General features: G+C 43.3%; 1 protein-coding gene across 5 annotated transcripts in view; it reads right to left on the bottom strand.

The window, feature by feature from the left end:
• Positions 1-19,860, bottom strand: part of ATP2B2 (ATPase plasma membrane Ca2+ transporting 2) — a 402,969-nt gene extending 383,109 nt beyond the window's left edge. For 3 of the 5 annotated variants that reach the window (XM_064723726.1, XM_064723729.1, XM_064723730.1), the window contains exon 1: positions 19,722-19,860. The gene's annotated coding sequence lies outside the window, so the exon portion shown is untranslated. The remainder of the gene's footprint in view (positions 1-19,721) is intronic. The other 2 variants (XM_064723727.1, XM_064723731.1) reach the window with 1 other exon arrangement.
• Between the last annotated feature and the right edge of the window lie 4,030 nt (positions 19,861-23,890).

Genomic DNA, 23,890 nt, shown 5'->3' with positions numbered 1-23,890 from the left:
AAGATTTTGCATTTAAAACCAGGAATGATGATTAAAATTAACAGATGAGCATTAACATAGAAGTCTCCAGAGCAAATGACAGAAATGCCACCAAGCACTGTGGTCACTGAAGCTCTGTACATGCACCTCTTCTCATCCTCTACCACCTGAAATTTAATTCCAGCCACTTTTCATTAAGTATTTCTTCCAAAATTATGCCATTTTAATCCAAGTCTGCAACAGCAGAATTCCTAACTGCTGTAAAGCAAACAAACAAAGCTTTTAGACTATTTATCAGATAAAAGCACATATGTTGCCTTTCCTATACACATCATAAATAGCACATACAGCTACTGCAATAACCAGCTGGTGGGAAATGTCCTGCATGAAGAAATAGCTGCACTCATTTCAGTTGAAAGGCCCTGCCACAGAGCACAGGTCTGCTCTAATCTGAATTATGGATGTGTGCTTTTCTTGATGAACCTAAAAATAATACACTCTTTAGACTTTTAATCCATTTAGAGAATTAGAATATGAACAAACAGATACAGACATCTTCGATTTTTCCTCCTTTCACTACTTAGGGCAGGGGCTGTCCATATCACTTAGCAAGCAGCCTGCTGGAAGCAAATGGGCTGAGCTTTCTTGAGAAGTCCAGCTGCAGCCGACTGAAAACCTCAGCAAAGAGAGAGTCACTCCCCAAATGGCATCCACTTAGCACAGGAACCTTTTGCATAAGTCAGGGGGATCGGTGATAACACAGCCAGCAGGAAAAAACAGGGTTGGCATGGGGAGAGCAGGAGCAGGGGAGAGAGGTCATGACTAGAACCAATTTCCCCTTTAAGTTGTATTTGAGCAAGAGGCTAAGCTGGAAAAAATGTGAGAGCAAAAGTTGCAGAATGTAAAAGATCTCATTCTGAAATCCAAGCAAAATGCTTCTTTTTTGACAATTTAATATTTCATGTTAAAATCTTCTGCAGTGTTAAGTTTTCATTTCAAAATTCACCTAAATTCAAGGAAACTAGGAAAACACTTAGTTTTAATTGAGCTGGTAAATATTTTAGGCTGAAAAGCAAATCCTTATGCAGTGTTTTGCCAACAATCCTGTAACTCTCGTTTCAGTTCAATTCTGGTTTTGTTTCTTTCAAAATTTTTGTTTCAATCGCTACGAATATGAAAGCAGACAGAATTTACCAGCTTTATCTGAGGGATAACTCACAGGGATTTCAGTCCAGTGTGGAATGCAAGTCTGCTCCTCATAGCTGGGTAAAATCATCCACTGACATCCTGCAGGGGCCCATAGAGAGCACAGGAGCATGGGCAGTAGCTGGGACCTGTGCTGGCAGGAAAAACCCAACAGGACAAACCAAATTCCAGGACAAACCAAATTCCAGGACTCAGGAGCATTCACCTTCTCAAACCCAAGGCTTCAGCAGGGATAACTAAGGCAAAGGACTTCCATTATTAAGAACAGCCATGCTTAAATAGTTATAGTAGTGAAAGGGCAAAATATAAAGGTTCCAGTCTCTGAGCTCTTAGTGGGGAATCCAGAGAAAAAAAGGGCCAAGGAAACAGCTAAAGAAGGGACAAGAGAATAACCAACACTGCTGTAGGTTTGCATGGTGTAGAAAGTTCTGAGCTCTTCTCTCACAGCCTCCTCCTTCCCCGACAATTAGCATTTGTACTTTGATTCCTTTGTGCCTAGTCTGGAATGCTGAAGAGAATTAATATTTCAGCAAGGCTAAAAGGTTGTAGAGCCTGCAGTCTCCTGCTTACCCAGAGAGCAGGAATTCCACAAAGAGCCCCCAGGCCAGCAGGGGAAGGGCCCCTCCAAGGATGAGAAAGCAGCTCAGTCATTACTCATTTTTATTGCAGTGGTACTCATGCACCACAGAAATATTATTTTTGTCTCAGTAGTCTCTTGCTCAGCCTACAGGATGCCCATTAGTGATCACTTTCTAATCTTATTTTTAGTTCTCTGCTTTAAACATCTATTTACTGGTAAACTGGCCAAGGTCCCTTAACCCACTGGATGGGCCAAACACTGCATTTCATAAGAGATTATTATATTTAGTCTTTCTGTTAATAGCCTTGAAACAAAAATGTGAAAACCCAAAACAGATAAGAAAACCAGAAATCTAGATACACAGACTTTTTATATGTCCACATGCAAACAATAAATATGCACAATATTTCTATAGTGTCTAGGCAAGATAACATTTTTAATCATGGTGCTGTATATATAAATGCCAAACATTTAGCAGGATGCAAGGGAGACACACAAATCAATCTCATACAAAACAAAATATTTAAATGCCAAGAAAGTGTAATGTATTGCTAATTTCCAGAGTCACTTCCACTATGTTTCTGTGCTCAGATATGAAATGACATCTTCCAGAAAAACACTTAGCCTACTGCCCCCAAAACAAACCAAAAGAAGAAAACATTCCTTTTGTGCCCCAGGGCACAGAAAACAGGAAGATTATTTGCTCTGGGTAGTAATTAGAGGATACTGAGGACAGCATGTGTGTGTTTATGTGCATGTACACATCCACCACTTACCCTGAGTGGTAATTAAATGATTTTGTGTTTCTGTGCACACACACTTATCTTGGCCAAATCAAAGAGCTCTGAAAACCAGATCAAACAGACAGGAAAAATCAGCTAAGAGCAAGACCAAATGCAGCAGGTTCTAGGCTTTCCTAAATCTGTCATGGTTGAGAAGTTTGCAATTAATACTTGGTAACTCTTCAAACAGCACAGTCCTGCCTTGGCAACTGTAATTCATAAGGCCTTTGGGTCATTTGAACACTTCCATAGAGGTTTATCCCCTCTGCTCATGCAAGCCATAATTCTTCTCATTCACATCATTTCCTTGAAAATTTGGCATTTCTAAATTTGTCCTCGATGCCGTGAAACATTTTGAATTATTGCCGTGGGGTTAACAACGGGACTGGAGCAGCACTAAACCAAAGTAAGGTTACAAACTTTGCTAAAAGGCACTGACAGATTTACAGCAACCCCTAAAGCTTTGCTGTGCTGGGACTGGTTGCACTTCTGAGCCAGTTACTCCTACCCAGAAAATCAATTTGAGAGTCAACGCACACCATGAGTGACTCCATGGAGAATTCTTGTGTCTGTCTTCAAACCCATTTATTTATACAGCAATTAAACATCTCTATAATTACATTTTATAAATGTTTATAGCTCATCTTGCAAAACAGCTACATAAAGAGGAACTATACTGAAAAGTAAAGGTACTTAATGCACTCTAAACAGCAGAAATAGAAAGGAAAGTTTATTTTTTTGCAAGAACTGTTAAGGAGGGAGAAACAGGCTGTCCATCTGTACAGACCCAGATCAGGTCACCATTAGAGATAAGATGTATGAAAATTCTGGTTATATATTCAATAGCTTGGAATTGCATTCAGCCCTAATTGCCACATTCCCACCCTACTGCTGTTGAATATCTGCTTTCTTCTCTGCTTCTTTGTGGGAACTACAGAAGATCTCATCATCAGGAGGGTGGGCAAAAGGAGAACAATACACTGAAGTTCCCTGAAAACCATTTGTAACTAAGATGTGATTTTGACACACACTACTAATGTCTCTGCCTGACAATATCATTGTTCTTGGTAACAGTGCTTATTTTCAGGTAAGTATTTTGTACATTGTGTCCTTTATGTACTAATTATTTGTCAAAGACAACATTTATTCATATTACTTTTGATTTCTCTAATGCAATAACATGGCAGTAGATTGTTAATTTATGCTGCAGGCCTTCTGATGACTTTATAAACTACCAGATTAGAAAAACACTTCTGCTGATGAAAAGCACTGATTTATCAGAAACACCAAAGCACATGAAGAACAGTGAGGAGACATCAAGCATGCCCACCCAGTTCAAAGGCACTCAGCAATGTGCCTTTATCTGCATTTTGCCTGCAGTCCCCAGAGCACTGAAGAAATGGAAAAACCATACCTGGAGTAAATCTGGACACACAGGAGGGAAACTGCAATGCACACATTTCAGCTCTGTTTGTCATTCTCCCCACAAAGGTCTCTGAAGCAGTTGCCCATCTTCAGTTACACAGGAAAAAGAAAACCCAGCCCAGAAATAGCTGCAGACAAACCTCTGCCACTCCCCTCTGCTTCTGTGAGGGATTTTTGTGGAGTTTTAGGCATGATGGCCAGAGAAGGCTTTGCCTCATCAGCTGCCTCTTCCTCTCCTCAGAATTCACTCATGTCAACAGTTCAATAAAGACATTTTCAAAAGGTTCTCACATCTATGACCTTATTTTCTTTTCATCCAGTTCTTGGAGTAATTGGGCTATCTTCTATCTGAGTTGAGATTTAAAAAAAAAAAAAACAACAAAGAACATTTTCCACCCATCTTACATCACCAACTTTCTCTTGGTCAGGGCATCTCCCTCACTTGCCCTGGCCTGGCTGCCTCAGGTAAATACTCAGCTCCTGTTCAATCCCAGCTTTCTAAATCCCAATTTTTTTCCCAGTTTCCAGTGCTGCAGGTCAGGGGCAGTGAAGCTGGATGCTGAGGGATACTCATCCCTCACCTGGGAGGAACTGCAGGCTCGAGGATTTCCCTGCACACTCCTCTGAAGGAGCACAATTCATTTTTTATTCCTTCATCCACCTCACCCATCAGAGCTGAAACTTCTCCCAGTGCAAAAACCCCCATGCACTGATCCTCTGCAGGGATCCTTGTGGTGTTTTTGTGGCACAAACACACACAGAAATCATCCAGGCCGTGCTGGAAAACCAGCTCAGCTGGGATCTGCCACCCTCCAGGCTGCCCAGAACATAGTCCCTATAGTATCTATCTAATTTATACCCTTATTGCTCCCTAAAAAGCATTTTGCATATAGAAAATGTTATTTTTAAAAGGTGAATCCTCTGAAAGTTAAAGAGTTACTGTTTGGAGGATTTATTCCAGCACCAGTTTCTGCTCGCCATAATCCCACTGAAATTCCCTGTAACACAGCTGATAAGAATGGTTTATTCATGGGGCTTCAATGCTAAGTTTGAGATTATCTAACAGAACTTGGGATTTAATTTCTATAGAAAGGAGCTCTCTTTTTTCCTTTTTAAATACAGGAAAATTCTGAATGCTCCTACTTGATTTCTGTAATCTGCTCTAGTACAACAGCACCACAGAGCACACCAAGGATTCAGCTCCAGGTGCAGATTCTTCATTTTCAGCTACTTTTGTCAAGTTTATTATTTGACACAGATTCTGTGTCTGCAAACCTGCTGGCAACTGGGTACTCCACCTTCCTGCACTTCCTGCCCCAGTGAGTTTAAATGCTATTTTTCACTCTCAATTGAACACTAAAAGGGCAATGATACACCCTAGGAATTTCATGCATCTGTATTAATGCTGACTACTGTAGCAGAGAACTGGCTTCCAAAGCAGCCCCAGAATTATCTTGTAAAGACATTATTACCAAGAAATTAAAAAAAAATCCTAATCTGGTCATTCCTTATAAAAATGAGGAAGAAGGGGGAAAAAATTATGGTTTGTTTCTTTTTAAGTCAACATCTGAGGCATTTCAAAACATTTTTCTACACAATTACAAAGGATTTTTTAAAAGGAAAGTTAAATTTAAAAAAATAAAAATACATTTTTGCAGTATTATCTGATTCCAGGAACTACAACTTACAGGAAAACATCACATATGATGGAGATGATGCAGAGAAAATCTTGTGCCAGAAACAGAAAATTAATCAATTTAGTAATCTGTGTGTGTCATCAGGGCCAAATACTCATCTATAAAAAGCATCTCTTTGGTGCCTCGTTGGCTCCAGAGCCCCAGCACCATCCCCACTGAAGCTGGTGTCTCCTAAGATCACATCTCCAGCCTGCCTTCCTATTTACAGCTGGACAGGGTTTCACAAATATTTATAGATAGGAAGTGCTCCACAGAACTTCCTTGTAATTCCTGCTTCAACACACACAAAAACTTATTTGCCCTCAGAAAGCCAAGACATTATTATGCATATTAAAAAGCATCTTAGAAAATATATATTTAACATATAATGTATTTAAATATAAGTTGTGACCTTATTTATATGAATAGTTGTAGGAGATCATTATAACAAATGTTATTTATACGAATAGCTATTTAAATATATGAATGTTTTATATGAATAGTTATTTATAACAAATGTTATTTGCATGGGCATGCTACATGTTATTTGCATGGGCATGTTATTTAACAATAACAGTGTTGTGTTATTTCTATGAATCCAGCAAAGATTTCCACAGCTGGACTAATCTGTGAAGAACTTCAATTCCTACCATCCCTGCTGGTGCTAAAAGAGCATCTTGGATAACAGAACAGAAAAAAAAAATATATTAAAGAGAGAGAAAAAAAAACCAATTTGAAAATACACTGGGTTTCTCAGACCAAAGCTACTTTGAGCACTGTCACTGCACCTTCAACATCTACAAAGCTGCTGGGTGAGGATGGGAAAAGTGAGTACAAACAGCTGCCATCAATCCTAAACCCCAAAGCATGGCACAGGCACACAGGAGCTGGAATGTGAGTGTGGCCAGAGGAAACCTGCCTTCCACACCCAGGAGGAATTGGGAATGAGCACATAAACTGCTCAGAGCTGACAGATCCATTTCCCTCTCTCAGAGCTCTTTGCCTGCTGTTGCCATGCTCAGCCCTGGGTGTGCATTTCCAGATTCCCTTGTAGGTTGTCTGGGACAGAAGGGAGAATCCAGAGCCCTGGGTTTGGGGCAGGGGGAGCACTCAGAGCCAAGCCCCAGCTCAGCACTGCCCTGCAAGCTGATCACTGAACCCACCCCTAATCTGCTGCACAATGCAATTGCATTTCAATTTCCCCAGGAGCTGGAGGAAGGCAGAGAGGAGGATGGATCCAGGTGATGAAGCCCTGCTTAGGTTAAAGTCAGCTGAAAGCTTTCTGCAGAAAAAAATGCACATAAGGCACTGCAAAGGAATTCATGACTGATCATGTTTCCCCGGTGCTTTTTCCTTTATTAAATATTTTTGTTAATTGAATAGGAATGACCATTTTGTTCAGCTTTGTTCACAATACTCCCTAACACATAAAAAATTCTGTCTTTGAAAAATGGGGGTTTTTTTCCTTAAAAGGAACAGAAGGCAATTGCATTTCTTGGATAATTTTTCTTGATAAAAATTATGAACTTTTTTTTCATTGAAAATTAGTAATGGTACTTTATATATAGCTTAAAATATTTTCCTTTCTCCTGGAGGCAAGACTTGAAGGCCTCTGGCACCACCATTGACCAAACAATGAAAGAATTTATTTGCCATGAAGCTTTAACAAAACAGCTCCAGAACATTTAATTAAAAATGCTGCAGTTCTTTTCAGCAAAGAGGAAGCCTGACAGAGTTCTGCTTTGCAGAACTCCTTTGCTTCATTGCATGCACATTTCAACATCAGACCATCAAACACTTCATCAGTTTATTTCCATTCTAATCTGTCATTTCCCTGGCAATATCCTACTGGAAGTTACTCTCTCTGCATATTTCACCAAGATCAGCTCATTAGTTTCTTGTCCACCAACCTGCTTAATTACATCCCATAGTGAAACTGCATTAATTTTAACAGAAGTTGTGTGTCATTCTGCAGCCTGATTTGGGTGTTTTGATCCCGTTTCTAACAGACATTTTGATCCCTGGTACAGAGAGTGCCACTCACACAGCTTGAAGCTCACAGGGATAAAGCCCATTTTGTGTAACTCAAAGTGCCGAGGGCAGCCCATGGAGCCAGAGCCCATCCTGGCACTGATGGGATTTGTACCAGCCCAAAATGGCCCTTCCTCAACCTGCCCTAATCAAACAGAATGCAAAGCAACAAGGGACTTTCACTCAAATATTTACAGAGGGGTGTTTTTAATTATAGAATTGAAAAATTTTCAACTATTACACTGGGGAGATTTACATGAGCTTATTATGACTTTATAGACTTGATCTGGTTTAAATTATGAAAGCCTTTTATAACTTCCTACATAAGGATCCAGATTAGAATTTCTTTAATCAGCTCAAACATATAACATTTGAATTAACCATTCTTACAGTGTGCTTTTCCTGGTGGAGATTTAGGGCACCCCCACAAAACAGGTACACAGATTTGCTCAACAGAGAAACAAAGCAAACAAAGCCCCAGCACTGTGACTGACAATTAGCACCAGGTATGACTTGGGCTCTACAGACTTCTTTTTAAACAGCCACAATTCTTCAAACAATATTTTTGAAAGTGGTCTTCCAGGTCCATTTGACAGATATGTGTATATATATCCACTAAATCATCATGGTAGCTCTATTTCATCAAAACATTTTTTAGTCAAACTTTTGCTTTATCAAAAGTCCAACCACTCATTAGTTCAACCAGATTTCCACGGGAAAGAAAATTTTTAAAGAATTATCCCAGCTGTGAAGGTGAAAGATAACCAATATTCTGAAATGCATTTGGGGAATCTTGGGCTGATTAACTTGGAGTGATCTGAGATGTGAAAGCTGCACTGTCAGTCAGAGCAGGGACTCAGGGCAGGTTTTTTCTCAAAAGCCAATCTACCTCAGAATCCCTGATGAGGGACTGACACACTGAAGTTCCCATCTCAGTGGAAATCTAAGTTTTACAACCTTCTTATTCCTACAAATGAAAAAGAAAAATTGTCTGTTTCGTTGTAAATGTCCATGCTGTAAAAAAACAGGATATATTGTATTTTCATTATTTTCACCTGATTGAGATACAGTTTTTAATTCTCACTTTTTGATGGATCCAGCCAGCCACAACAACCACTGTGGAATTTATGTGGAGCCTTTCCAGAGATAAGATGACTAAAAATAGCTGTCAATAGTCAGTATCTCTGTAGAATAGTGGGCTATACTGAAATGGTAAACTGAATTTCCTTATAAGAAAAGAGATGGTATGTTTTGAGAAATTAGGCCTTTGTAAGAGATCTTGTGACGGTAACTTTAAAACTCAGATCCAATGGTTTTTAGATGTACCTGAAGACTCCTTGTGAGTGTTAACTGGGATATCTGGATGGAGAAACCCAATTCTGAACTCCTGAGTGCAGCTGCCTCTGATGTCAGGAGGAAAATCCTCACTGCATCAGTTGTGCAAAGAAAATGGAAATTCACTTCAGTGGTCCTACTATCACAAAAGCAGCAGTAATCACTAACTCTGATCAACTGGCGAACAACACAAGAACACAAATGTTGGAATATCAGAACACAACTGCTCTGCAACACTTTCATTCTCCAAGTTAATTGGACAGTGTACAGCGTCAGAAATTCCCTATAAAACACTGCCCCACAAAGCACATCAGGGGTGTGGAGGAAAGCATCCTTCTCTGGGGTCAGAAACGCCCCATAAAAAGCCACCCTTCTCTGGGTCTGTGTGTCCCCACAGCCCCCAGTCCCACCCAGCACTCAGGCCTGATGTCCACTGCTCGATTCCAGCAGAACTCAAGTGCACATGGAAGTGCTTTGTTGAACGAGGAGGGATTTAGGCATGTGCTTAAGTACTTCACTGAGCTGGGACCAGGCTGCTATTTATAGCCAGCTTTTTGTTCCGGTTTTATTGTTCCACACTTAAAGCCATCCTATGGCTTTTCCTGCTCTATGCCCTCCCCTCACACAACAAACCTTTTAGGGCTGCAATCTCCTTCCAGAAGTCACAGGTTTCAAATCAGAATGGGTATTATAAACTCCTCCACAATTACATATTTTTTTTTCCATCATATTCACACAGAAAAATGCAAAAAAAAAAAGAAAAAGTTAGGCTGAATGGTGGCAAAGTCATGAAGCCAGAAGTTGTATGGAATAACAGGATGAAAAATCCCATCCCACCCCAGCACTGAAGCACCCACAGAGGAACCAAACACTGATGTGTGCACCCCGAAATGTTCATTCCAACTCCCCCCAGTGTCCTTTGCTGTGCAAGCCTCTCTTCCACAGAGAAATTCCAGCAGAGTCAGGTCTGAGGCAGGATTTCACTGAGCTTGAGAAGCCGTCAGTGCTGAGCAGCCCTTGCTGCTGCAGACTGCGAGCAGCACTGAGTGAAAACACTGAAACACTTCCCAATGACTCCAGTGCAACACCAGCACCTCTGTGCTTTCACTTGGAAAAAAAAAAATCTCTCCACTGCAGAGGCATCTGGACCTATCAGCTCATCTTTCAGTGTTAATGAACGTGTTTACACCAATCCTCGTTTTGATTAATTAATGTCTTTTCACAGATACTGATATAATAACGAAAAATCCACATCTCCTCAGAAATCTCACAATATTCCATCTGCTTTTTTAAAAACACTATATATATAGTGGTTTTATATATATATAATTTTGTATATATGTATATATATATATATATGTTGTTGTTTTACAGATCTTATGTTCCCCATAAAAACGCACACAGGTTCTCTGTATTTGCACACAGATTAGCCAAAGCTGTGCTCCTGGGATCCCTGAAATCCCGGCTGGAGAAAAGCGGCGGGGTCAGCCGGCAGCCCTGGGTTAGAGCAGCCGGGAACGGAAGGTGAGGGATGGAAATGGATAACAGGGAAAGGATCCGTGCCGATTGTGTGGAGAACGGAGGGACAGAGGAGAGGCAGGCGGGGAGGGATGGAGAAGGAGCGGTGCGAGCCAGCGGCGGCTGCGGCTGTGCCGGGGAGGGGCTGCGGGAATGGGATGAGATGGATGGGGGAATGGGATGTGGGAATGCGGGGAGATGGGACGGGATAGGGGAAATGCGGGGAATGAGGGAATGGGACGAGATGGGATGGGGGGAAGTGGGAATGCAGGGAGATGGGATTGGGGCTGCAAGGATGGGACGGGAAGGGATGGATGCAGGAAGAGGAGGGGGATGCAGGAGGGCAGGGATTACAGGGCTGTGGGATGCAGAACTTGTGCTGCACAGCCAGAACAGCCACTTCCCAAGGAAATCCACTGCCAAACTCTGCCTGTGGAAATCTTCCACCGAGAAACTCACTCTGCCTGATTCCTCCCGAGCTCAGGGGGACAGGATCTTACACATCCCTGAAAATATTGGCATGAGAACAGCATTAAAGAAGGCTCCAGCATCCATTTCTCCTGTAATTCGTGACTTTCAGTGCTGACTGCCAAGATGCATTGAAAGGGGCAAAATCATCCCTCAAAAGCACATTATTTCATCAGAGTGCCCAATAACCCAAAGCCACTAAAATCACAGCGAGAAGCTTTTCACCATTTTCAGGAGGTACTGAGTCCAACTGCAATAACCTCCCGCTGAATTATTAATGGTAACTTGTAAGCCATTATCATGGAAAGATCTCTATTAGTCACCAATTTACAGCGTTATTTTCAAAAACATCCAACTTAGGGATGCACAAATCCCATTGACAAGCCAACAAGACTTAAAATTCCATTTGGCTTCCATTTCTCCTCTTTTTAAAAATCCTGCCCTTAATGTATTAAGCCTTCCCACTGCATTATCAATAACTTATTTGACAATCAGGCCATAAATGTTACTTGACAAGAACACAGCCCTTGGTGCTAAGTCTAGAAATTCTCTCCCTAGGGCTGGATGAAATTTTAGCTACGAGGAATTTGGTTCTAGGCAGGTTCTCCTACTTGAAATGCAAAGGTTCTCAGAAAGGTGTCCTCAAGAACAGCAGCAAAAAACCCGATATTTTGATGTACAGAATAGACTTGGTTGTGTATGTGTAGAACACATTACACTTCACTTATACATAAGTAAATTGCTTTAATGCTCTTATTGAATAACACTACAAATATCTTGCACATACAACCAGAGCTTTGTGCTTACAGCAGCATTTTCTATCCAAAATTCCCAGCAGCTTTACAAGCAGTGATTAATTAACCCTTGAAGCAGGCAGGTTATGTGCACTCTGTAACAGCTGAATGGTAAATCTGAAATAACATCCCACAAGGGCAAGTAAAGAGTATGGAGGCACAAAATGTCCCCTAACAAAGCAGGTAACACACACAGTTTGTTCTCCCATCCCATGCCACAGCCCTCAAAAATTGCATTTTTTCAGTCTTTCGTTGAGGAGGAAACCCAGGATATCACCAAGCTGGAGCTGTGCTAACAGGATAAAGGGATGAGCATGGAAGCACTGCTAAGACTGCAGCTGTATTTTATTCTGATTTAAGGGAAAGCATGGGCTGGGATCTTAAGGGCAGCAATACATTTCAAGTGAGCATCATCACAAGCCAAGAGAACTGACCAGTGACACACTGAAAGGAAGAACAAGAAAGAAGTGGAATTCAGGGCAGCAACTTCAGCAAACTCAGTCAAATGATTTGTGACATCTCTTAAAGGGAGGATCAAGGAATTCAGGAAAACTGACAATGACCAATGAAAAGTGTATAAAATCGTGCAGGGGGAATATAGGAAACACTGGGAGAGGCTGTTACACCCAGAATCTTCAAAGGCTTTGTCTAGCAGAAGAGATTGTACCAAAGGTGAAACAAGAACATTTAACAAAGAACAAGGATTAGAATGGCACAAACTGCTCAGTTCTGATCCAGATGAGCCAACACACAAAAGGATCAACAGCTAATGAGGGACATAAAAAGGCAATAGGAAAAGGATCTATAAATACAACAGAAATAAGTGGGAGAAAAGGATAAGCAGAGGCTCTAGTATTTAATGGGAAAGGAGAGAAAATAACAGATGGCAAAGAGAAAGCTGAGGCATTCAGTACTTCCTTCATATTCTTTTATGTTTCCATCTAAAGGATAATGAAAAGCAAAAATGTTTCTAAAATGATTTTCACGGGGAAGACAGGATCAGAGGCCTGAAGAAAAGAAAGAATAGGCTAAAAAGTATCAAAAGCAGCCAGACACACTCAGTCTGCTAGAGAATGATGAAGTTCACCCCAGAGTACTTAAGGAATTACCCAAAGCCGTCCCCAAACATTAGCTATTATATTCAATAATGCACAGGGGGAGGGCAGAGCTCCCAAAGGACAGTGCAGAGGCAAAAACTCCAAGTGTGCAGCTCCAAAAGGAGAAGCCAGGCTAAACTGAAGAAACTGCAAACCCAACCAGCTCCCTTTTACACCACAGAGGACACTGCAAAAGTTAAATCACCATGGAGGTACCTCAAGGATTAAGTGCCTGAAAATAATCAGAACATCAAAGCAATGACATTTCCTTTTTGATAAGGTAACTGGGCTACTACAGAGGGAAACCCCAGTATCAGACTGGCTGCAGTGAGGCTTTCTGCAACTGGCCAACATGGTATTTTCATGGGGTGGAAGGACTGATAGGAAATTGCAGTTTAGTGGGTACAGTTTCTTAAAAAAAAAATAAAAAACCACCCAAATTAAAAATTATTACTAAAGCTCACTGCCAGTGGAATTCATCTCACAACTCACTGCATACATTAAAAAATGCTAGGAGAGAAAAATGTTTGTGAAGGAAACAGGTAGGGCTCATATCACCTCCAACCACAAGAAAACAAGATCAAAATTGAAACTAAAAGCATTGAAGGACTTGTTGAAAAGTGAAGTGCAAGCAGAACAAGTGCAAATCTTAACATCAAGAAAAACACTAAATAGAGATCAGCTGAGTGCTGTTGGAAAGTTTCTAAAAGCCACAGGTGACTATAAGTAAAAAACAATATAATGGTGTTTTTAAATAATGCCATATTTCATGCCAGGATGTCTAACAGGGCTGCCACTCACACAGTAACCTTTCCATTCTTCTCCACTGTCCAGAAACTTGCAGAACATGAGTGGAAAAAAAAAATCACAAGAAAATTCACAGTAAATGCAACTCTGTCTTGTCATCCTATTTAGCTGGGGAGCAATAAATGTCAGCGGTGCCAAGGGGAAATATGAGGGGAGAGCGCTGGGTGACACAAAAAGCAGTGTAATGGTGTATCTTTGCAGGGAACACACCCATTAACACCAATCTTCACAGCCCATAATGGCATTTCCCTGTTCCTGCTGCTCTCCAATCCTTTAGCACTTGACACAGAACCACCAGGGCTGCTGTATAGAACACATTAATTTTTCAGAGTATTTAACCTTTCTAGAAGAATCATTCTACATCTTCCAGATTGATTCTTGTGACATTTTCAAGCTTAACTAAAAAATGGGCCTAGTTCTTGTCAGGGCTTTTGGACACCTCCTGTAATTAAGAAAAACCCAATGATGTGGAATAGATATCTTCCAGGTAGAATTTTAACATTTTGTCTTCATGTAATTATTTTCTACTGTTCATAGGCTAAAACTCAAGCCAGCCTTCTATTTTTACTTCACATAAACTGATTTAAGGCTTGTAAAATACTTCACACATGAGAAAAATGCTGGTGAGCATGAAGATTTTGTAGACTAAAGTAAAGCATTAACACTGCATTTGAACCTAAGGCCACAAATTCAATGCAGTTGTAAATACACTTAATAATGCCATCAATTAGTTTTAAATAATGAAATTTCTTCTCAAAACTTCCATTGTGCTTTTCCTGTAACTGCAGGCCAGCACCTAAAAATGCACATATCCATTTTCTCAGATGGCAAAGAACGTAATTCTTAATTTTTCTGCTAATTACTTTAAGCTTCAGCAATTGCAAAAAAAAAAAAACTGATGATAGCATATCTTGATTATCATAAATCTCCTCATTCATACTTCTGCTCAAAAATATTCTGAAATACCCATTGGGATAATTTCTAGGAACCCATCATCAACCTATTGGGAGTTTCCAGTATGGGTTACAGAGAACATTCCCTGAAAACACAATTCCTATGATTTCAATCCTCTTAAACAGTATTAACCTCTTTAAATAACAACAGCAGTACAAAAAACTCTAAAATATTAACAAATTACCTGAGTCACAAAACATGGAATGCTGGATCATCTAAAATATGGCCCTGTTCTGTCTGCTGTGCTGAATGCAATCACACCTTCCAGGATGGAAGATTTCCCATCAGTGGGAATTACTGCCCCTAATGAAGAATGGCTGTTCAATAAGCAGGACAGAATCCACAGGATCAGCAAATCAAGTCAAGGTGACTCTTTCTGCACAGGAAAGCTATCCAGGGGTTTGGGATCTCCTGCTCACCATGAGATAACAAAAGGAATGTGCTGGGCATGAGGATCACTGATAAAGCATCAGGAGAAATCCTGTTCATCAGGAAACTCCTGAATCCTGAAGGATTCCATGAGGAGATGCAGCTGGAGTGGGCAGCAGCTGCTGCAGTGTCTTGGAGCAATCTTCATCCCTGATGGATGATTTTAGAGGAGGTACAATTTTCATAAGTTCAATACAAGCTATGTGAGCCTTTTTAATAAATAAGTCAGGCTAAAGGCAATTCCCCAAACACTGTGGAATTAATGATTTATCAATCTTAGAAATAGAAACTCTGAACAGAGACAGCTGCATTATTCTGGCTTCACAACACACACAAGGTTTTCAAAACTTGAAATGTGCATCCAAGGTCACTCTGCTGGAGGGTGAGGGGGAAATGTGATTCAGCCTTGCAGCTCCAAACCCCGTCCCTTCAACAATTAGCATCACTCCTTGATGAACATGCAAGCCCCTGTGCCAGTTTCTGCGTTTACACAATCCCACAGCAGAAAAATGAAATCAGGCAGGTCTGGCTCTGAAAACCCTCCCTGCTGAGACTTTTTAAAGGCATTCCACCAGCCAGGGAATAAACTCACTGTGCAAACAGAGGTCCCTGTATTATGGCAACGGGGCAGCCCCACACACAGCCCCACTGCTGCTGCTCCCTCATGGCACCCCAACCTTGCCTTCCCAAGCTTTGGCACCCCAAACAGGGCAGCCTCAGGAGCTGAGCAGCTCTGGGGGTGTGAATGGGAGCAGGAGGGATGGAGGGACTGCAAAACCCAGCAGTGCAAGCCTTTGGGTCAGGGGAGAGAAAGGCTGGGAGGAGATAAATGAGCATCCACAGGAGAATTGCACTGAGGGCACTGACCTGAGCAGGCTCTTCAGAAACGCCTTTTCTGCACAGCTAAAGGTGTTCAGTGAACTCTCCAAACACACCTCCTATTGCACTAATTAAAGCTGTAGCAACCTCTGCCTCCCAGAAATATTTAAAGCTTTTTTGGTTTACATTCCAGTGTGTGGAGGGCGCCCTGCAGCACACCAGTTGTTTTATTTATATGTTACAAAATAGTCAAGAATTCTGAGCATAACTTCCAAAAGAGGTGAAAACACAACCTTTTACATGATGACCCTTGGATACAAGCCCATGCTGCTGGATCTGGGGCCATCAGCAATATGGGAGTCACACATCCCTTAGGAAATGCTGCCTCAGATAACATAGATGTGAAAAATTGGTCACACCCATAAAATGGAAGTCTGAAATATTTCACTATTAAATAAGTCCACTTATAAACATTTTTTTCAGAGTAGGCTTTAGCAACAAATAAGCCATTCTGATTTAACCAAAAATTTTGTAGCATGAGTATACTGAGACCAAGCTGGATCTTAGCAATTGTGACACTCATTGCTGTCACCTCTGTCATCCTGTTACACACAAATCTTTCTTGTTCATTCTCACTTTTCCTTTCTCAAATATCTTATATTTTTCTTTTCAGATAATTAAAACTACTTGTCCTCTTGCATTTGCCACTTCTATTCATAAAATTTTTATTTAACTTACTTTTTACAAACTTTTTCTTTCCAAGGACAGCTTAAGTTCCACTCTGAACTTTGCAAATTGCAACCATTTACTGCACAGTGTACATTAAATGTAAAACTGTTTGGAAACAGAATTCTCATGTCTGACACACACATTCCAAGGATAAGCATCACCAGAAGTTTGAACTTTGTTCAGATATTTGTTTTAAAAGATTTCAGCAGCCACACAATTTTGTTTAAATGTAAGCATTCACTCTGTTCCCAATTATCTCCTTTGCTATCATCGGCCATCAGACTGCCACTAAAACAGTCACTTATCTCTTGTACAATTACTCTGCTTTTTCCTTTGGTCAATGCAGATGACTTTTCCCCAGCTGCAGTCCTGAACCTATCCTTAAGTTACAATCCAAGTTTTAGAGGGTTTTGAGTATCAAAATTTCCTTTTCAACCTCATGTGCTCCCCTTTAAACTGCCTGCAATAACCAGAATACACAGGTTTTGTTGATGCAGATAAACTCCAAGCACTTACAGGGTTATCAATATTCAGACAAACAGCCCAACTTCCCAGTCACATCTCAAAGTTTCTGTGGTGAATGACCTGAGGTGCTTATTGTTGGATAACCAAGGATGAGGAGCCAGACAAATGCACCAGGTTTGACTCAGGCAGCAAACACTGACATGGGACACAGTGGAGACTCACAGCCCTCTGAAACAGTGACAAAGGCCAGGAGAGGAACCCTGAGGCATCTCCAGTAACACCCAACACCTCTTTGGGGAAACCAAACCAACCCCAACCCACTGGCTATGATAGCTCTCCATTCAGCCTCCTCCCTGCACTCCTCCAGACCAAACCCATGGAGGTCACAGCACCACAGGGCACCATATAAATATCCCCATTATCTCCCTATGGAGCTTGGCAAAAACATTAAAAGTGTACTTAGGAAATAGACAATTGAGAGGTTAAAAGATATGGTTGGGATAATGTTGCAGCAGAGATGGCCACAAAACACAGAGTATCCCCACACAAACTCTGAAAGCTTCAACCCCATACACTGTAACAGCTCACCACTTCAGAAGGCTTCAGGGGTCTGCCCACACACAGTAACATCATTCCACTTCAGAAGGCTGCAGGTAACTGCCCTGCTTGTTCTTAGCCCAGCCTTTTATCCCCTCGTGTTAATGCATTGCACCTGTGTGCCCTCTGCTCCCTTTGGTGGTTGGGCAGTGCCCCTGGCTCGTTACCTTCAATGCTGCTCACCTGCTGCTCACAGCTGTGCCCATTGGGGATGAGGATGGGGCACAGCCACAGCTGCAGCCCATTAGGGGGTGAGGATGGGGCACAGCCCCACTCCCAATCACCCCAAACTGTGTGCCCACAGGACAGAGAGACGTGCCAGACTTTTGGATCAATAGCACACCCAACAGCCTGGATAATCAAGGGGTTGTGGTCCTGGATTTACAGCGTGTGGGCAAAGGACAGTGCTGCTGATGGTATCAAATAGGAATTCAAGGTAACAGAATATCCTGCATTCATTCCACAAAGTGTCAGAGTGACTGTGTTAATATTGACACTAAACTGAGCATTTAATCCATATTATTTTGCTTTAGGAAGAGCTTGCAGCAATGCTCACTTTGAAAACGGAGCTTAACGTCAGACCATGAAGTCACTGCAGAGAATGCTGAGCTGCTTTCTTAGCGAGATACCACAGACAAACCACTTCTCCACAGAAAAGTCATGAAAATGCTGAATGCTGCTTGAGTCAGCACATGAAAATCAGTCCCATGTAGGTGAGGGGACAGGGACAAAGTGCTGCTGAGAACATGACAGTGTGTGTGTGCAGAGCCACTCAAAGGGCTGCTTACGTAACCAGGGCTCACAACATCTACAGCCACACACAGAATTCCTTAAAAGATTCCCTTTTACTCCTGGGGAGTTGAGTTACAGCACTATCAACTTTCACACCGGTTAAAAACTTACATTTTAGCTTATTTTGGGAGCAGTTAAGCCCTACTCTACATTGCTTTCAGCTTGCCTATCTTCCCAGCACCTTATCTTGGTACCCATGCTTCTCAAATAGCACTTTACTACAAAATACGCTTTAATTAAAGAGAAAGTAAAGAAAGTATTAGCACAGAATCGGGTTGGTGTAACGTGATAAAACTGCAGAGTAAGATGGAAAAAAAAACCCACCAGCGAAAAGAGTCAGCAAGAAATACACAGAAAGAAATAAACTTTGGGACAGTTTAATTCAGCAAACGAGAGGTTTTCTCCGCCTACAGTACAGGAGGCCTTTCAAAGGTACAGAACGGAGGCAGTGCCCCTCATTTCACGTTTCCAGTACAGTCTCCACACCAGGATTTCAGCAGAGGAGCCCGTTCTGTCGGGTGGCGGTAGGAAAGCACGTCCTGACGGCATCCATGCCCAGGTGGAGGCTGCCGGGGCTGCAGCGGCCACCCCAGCCCGCATCCCGGGCACCTGGGCGGGCAAAGTTCCCTCCCGCCGCCTTCTCCTCGGGCTTTCCGCCGCTCCAGACGCTCCGCTGGAGTACTGCGAGGCTTTGGAAACTACTGCTTGTGAAACATTTAAATCCCCCCGTGGAAAAGAAGAAGAAAAACCCAAAAAGCCCCAGCGCGGCCGCAGCGGAGCTCAGCGGCACGGCAGGAGCTGGGCGCTCCCCGGAGGGTTTCTCCTTCCATCACCCCGCCGGGGAGCGGGGCTGCGGGCAAACACCTCATTGTGACTCTCTCCAATTCATATTTCTGTGAGGAGCGGCGGGGGCAGCGCGGGGCTCCACGGCCGCCTCCCAGCCCCCGGCCGGGGCACAGCGCGGCCACCGCCGCCTCCCGACCCGCTCCCATTCCCGTCCCTGAGAGCCCTCCGGGCTCGGGCCGGACGGAGAGCAGAGGCTTCCCGCAGCCGCTGCCCGACCCGCCCGCCCCGCGGAGCCGCCTCCATCCCCGCCCGAGCGCATCCTGCGGCCGCATCCCGGTACCCCGGCCCCGCTGTGCCGGGATGGGCTCGGACCCGGCCCCGCTCCCGCCCCGCCGCCCCCTCAAGGTCACCGCGGCTCGGGGCAGCCCCGGGGGCGCCGCTGCCGCTCCTACCTGGGCCGGCGAGCGGAGCGGAGCCGCCGGGAGCGCGGGGCCGGCGCTGTCCCCTCACCGGCGGCAGCGCCCGGGGACTCGGGCCGCGCACGGCGCCTCCTCCTGCGCCGGGGCCGCTGCGCTGCGCCGGGAGGCGGCGGCTCCGTCACACTTAGCGGGGAAGCCCCGGGGGGGGCGGGCGGGCAGCGCCGCTCTCCCCACCCCGCGAGGTGCCGGAGCCGAGCCGAGCCTCCCCCGGCGGGGCTGGGGCTCCCCTCAGCGGGGAGAGGCTGCGCCGCGCCCCGCTCCGCTCCGCAGGGCTCCTCAGAGCTCCGCAGGGCTCCCTCAGGGCTCCTTAGAGCTCCCTCAGAGCTCCCTCAGAGCTCCCTCAGGTGCGCGGCCGCTCCGCGGGCTCGGGGGATGCGCGCAGGTGAGCGCGGCTCTGGGGCGCCCCGCGTCTGTTCAGCACCGAACCTTTGACACCAGCACCTTCCTCTCGCTTTTCTTTTTGCTCAACACGCCGCGGTTTTCTGACAGAATTCTGTAAAAATCTCAAGGGGAAAGCCTGGCGCGGATTCTGAGAGATGGAGAGTGCCGCCCTGGGACGCAGCACCTGGGGAAGTACAAAAAATGGAATTGTGATGTACGGGTGATGTGCATTGCACAGACTGAACATCAGCACTCCAGATTTAGAAAATTAGTAATAAAACCCCACCCCGTGACTTAGATTTGAAGATACTAGTTCTGTTTGCAAAGAGGATGGCATCTTTGAAATGCTGCCAGAGGAGTTAATGCCGGGTATTTAACCAACACGTTCTGGTTTTACACATGGGCTTAAGTTAGATTTCATAACAGTTCTCTTGTGCCACATAATCTTTTCACCTTGAGAGTTAAAACCAGTTACCAAATGTCCCCAGAGCTGAACGGAGACAGAGGGGATTTGAAGAGCAGAAATGTGTATTTGGTAGGTGGGGTGGGGGTTGCGTGGTGTGAGGGATGCACACACATCACACAGCACCTGCAGACTGCTACAGCGAACAACACCAGCATTTTACTTGGAAAACTGGAAGTATTCCACCACTTTCTATTGGTGAATAGCAGCACTGCCCAGCCCTGGTTGTTTGACAGATGATACACTGTTAATTATATTCTGATTACTATCTTGGCTTCTTCCTTAACACCATTTAAATTCCAGTTTTAACCTTATCTCAGCAAGGACTAAAGGGAAAAGTAGGACAGGCAACATGAAAGTACAAATCCCTCCACATCTTTTAAAACTCTCTCTAACTTATTGAAAGCCAGGAGAAGATGTTACAGTATATTTGCAGAGCTTTCAGACAGGCTTGTTAACAAAATCCAGACTTGTAGGTCTCACCAAGTTCAGTTCCCAGCTTTGGAAGAAAATCAGAAACCTGTAAGTATTCTGCAAATATCTAGATTGGTTTTCTCATCTGATCTTAAACCACATGCCTACTGTCAAGTGAGAGTGAACAAGGGAGCTTTCCCCTGCTACATTTCCCTGGGTCATGAGGAAGATCAAACCAACTGAGAAAAACTAATCAAGCAGCAGTTTTTTGTTTTGACAATGCTTAGAAAGATGGCAGAGAAAGCCTGAATGAAAAGTTTACAAAAATAATCATGCAAACATTAGGTAAATGCAGTGCTATTTTCAGCTCGTGCTTATTAATCATTTAAAGCAGATGATTGGAGTGCCATTTGAAAAGCATTAGATGTGCGTCCTTACTAGCTGCCTGCAAATGCATTTCACTGGCAATTCTGTGCTGCACAAAAACATGACATCCCCCAGACACTTTTCACAGAAATCCTGAATTCCACACCCAGCTCCACCTGTTAAACCCCCAGGCTCCCAGAGCAGAGCTCAGGGTTGAAATCTCCCACAGAAGGACAGACTCCATCATGTGATTCTCACATCAGAGCATCCTCAGCAGGTCAGCTACTGCAGCTGGAATTAATAACACCAGCAGCACAAACAAATGATTGCTTTCCTTGCTTGCTCTCCATCTTGAGATGTTCAGCCCCCACAACTGGTTCTGTCAATCGTGGTGAAATAGCAGAAGTGTCTGGCTGTTTATCACTTCTGATAAGCAATGAATGACAGAGCAGATTCCTTCATTTTAACGTCTCCTGCCTATGGAAATCTCTCCCCATGCAGACAGTGAAGTAGAATTTTGTACATTTCTGCCAGCTTTAGAAGCTGTCCCTATGTGTTTTATAAACATGACAGGGGTCTCAGCACATGTTTTCTGTTACTACAGCATTTCTAAGAACTCAACCTCTTGCAGACAGGTTTTAAAAACACTTAAAGTGTGATGTTAACAGTAACAACATCAACTAATGACTAAATGTAACACTTCTTATTATATTTTAGAGATTAGGACTGTTTGTGTTGTGCTTTTCCCTAAATTCCTTGCACCTCCTCTCACCTAAGGTGATGCTTAGAGATTCCTTTAAATTCTTCTCATTTTCCTGGTTAAGTGGGGAATGTGTGCATAGTGGGGGGCATCTCCTTCACCAAAAGAACATAAAGGAGCAGAGATCATGCAATCACTAAACTCTGGCACTGTGCTTGCCTCAAGTTTGAATAACCTAACAGTGACTTCTCTTTCTCATACAGCTCTTCTCCGGTTTTAGCATCACATCGTTTTCAAAACCTGCAGCTTAATTTCCACAACAACAAAACAGGAGAGGATTTTCAAGGAAATTCCAGAAAGGAAGTGACAATGGGTGCCAGTTGAGCTTGGATTTTGGCTCTATTACATTAGAATGGAGCAGCGATTGGTATTTCAACCTCCTTTGGGAAATTTCTACAACTAGGTGTGTGTGTGAAAGGACACAACTGTGATGTCTGGATACCACATATAAACAGAACATCTTCCATCCCATGAGCCCTCCTGCACTCACCGTTTATCTTTGAACTGCTGCTGGTGCCAAGAGGCAGCACTGAGAATGAAAGAACTCTGAATCTGCCAAAAACAGCCATTTGCGCTTCAAGAGAGCAAAGGGCAGCCCTGAAAGCTGTGCTCACTCTTCAGGCACAGAGGTGCTGCCTCCAGGAGTGGTGACCCAGCCCTGAGTGAAACACGAGCAGCAGGGAGGACATCTGGGGAGCCCACACTGCACTCCCAGCGACCAAACTGGGGCTTTTCCAACAAATTGGGACATTTCATTTGCAGAATGTTCAGGCCCAGCCATGGCTTCTGTTGAGGAAAAACTCCCATGGTATCAAATGCCACCAAAGCGTGGCAGGAGTCCAGCATCTGATAGAGTAGAAAACGAATCCCTGTGAATCGCCAGTGAGATCTCCTGCAGTAATTTCACACCCTCACACCAGCCTGCCAGTGAAAAGCCAAGCAGCCCTAAATATCTGCTGGCTTTAAGAGCCAAAGTAATGCCAGACAAAGGCTGTGGCAGTGAAACACTCTGTGATACTGCCATGATGTCTTGTAGCAACCAGCGTGAGGAAACTGATTTTTGCATTTAACGTTTCAACAGAAGATAACAAAAACCTGCCCTCTGCTTTGTTTGGAAAAAATACAGCTTGACCAGAGGATTATTAGGTATACTGGGATATTCTGGATCCATCCTTTTGCTGTTCTAATTCAGTATCAAAGCAGAAAGGGTGCAAGTGCAAAGGGCACATTTTGTTTGCACTCACATGAAATGACCTTGCTGTGGCCCAGCTCCAGCCCCACAAAAAGCAGAGACATTTCCACTTCCACCTGATGCTCAGCAATTCCTCAGGTCACACACAGAGCTCCAAGGCTGCTGGTGCTGCTGACCCTGGCCACAAATAAAACTGACTAAAAGTTACCAATGGATTTCTCTATCAGTGCTGACAAATATCAAACCAAATCTGGGGCTTCCCTGGCAGAAGCAATTCTCAAGCCTTTATTTGTTAAACATGACCTAAAGTTGATGATCTTGCAACCAAAAGCAGGAACAGCATTAAAGGCCATTTTCTCCCTCATTTACAACTCAATGGATGGAGGTGTCCACAACATCTTTATTCTAAAAAAAAAAAAAAAAAAAAAAAATTTAAATTAAATTAAATCCCTGACCATTCCACCTGAAGCCATCACAACAAAAGAATCAGAAAAATATGGTGGATAATGACAACATGGTATTATAATTATATGTTTTCTGAAAGGGCCACAAGTTAGTTTTGCCAG

This window comes from Zonotrichia leucophrys, chromosome 12 (genome assembly GCF_028769735.1).
Source record: "Zonotrichia leucophrys gambelii isolate GWCS_2022_RI chromosome 12, RI_Zleu_2.0, whole genome shotgun sequence".
Classification (NCBI taxonomy): domain Eukaryota; kingdom Metazoa; phylum Chordata; class Aves; order Passeriformes; family Passerellidae; genus Zonotrichia; species Zonotrichia leucophrys.
This window is presented reverse-complemented; position numbering and strand designations above follow the sequence as displayed.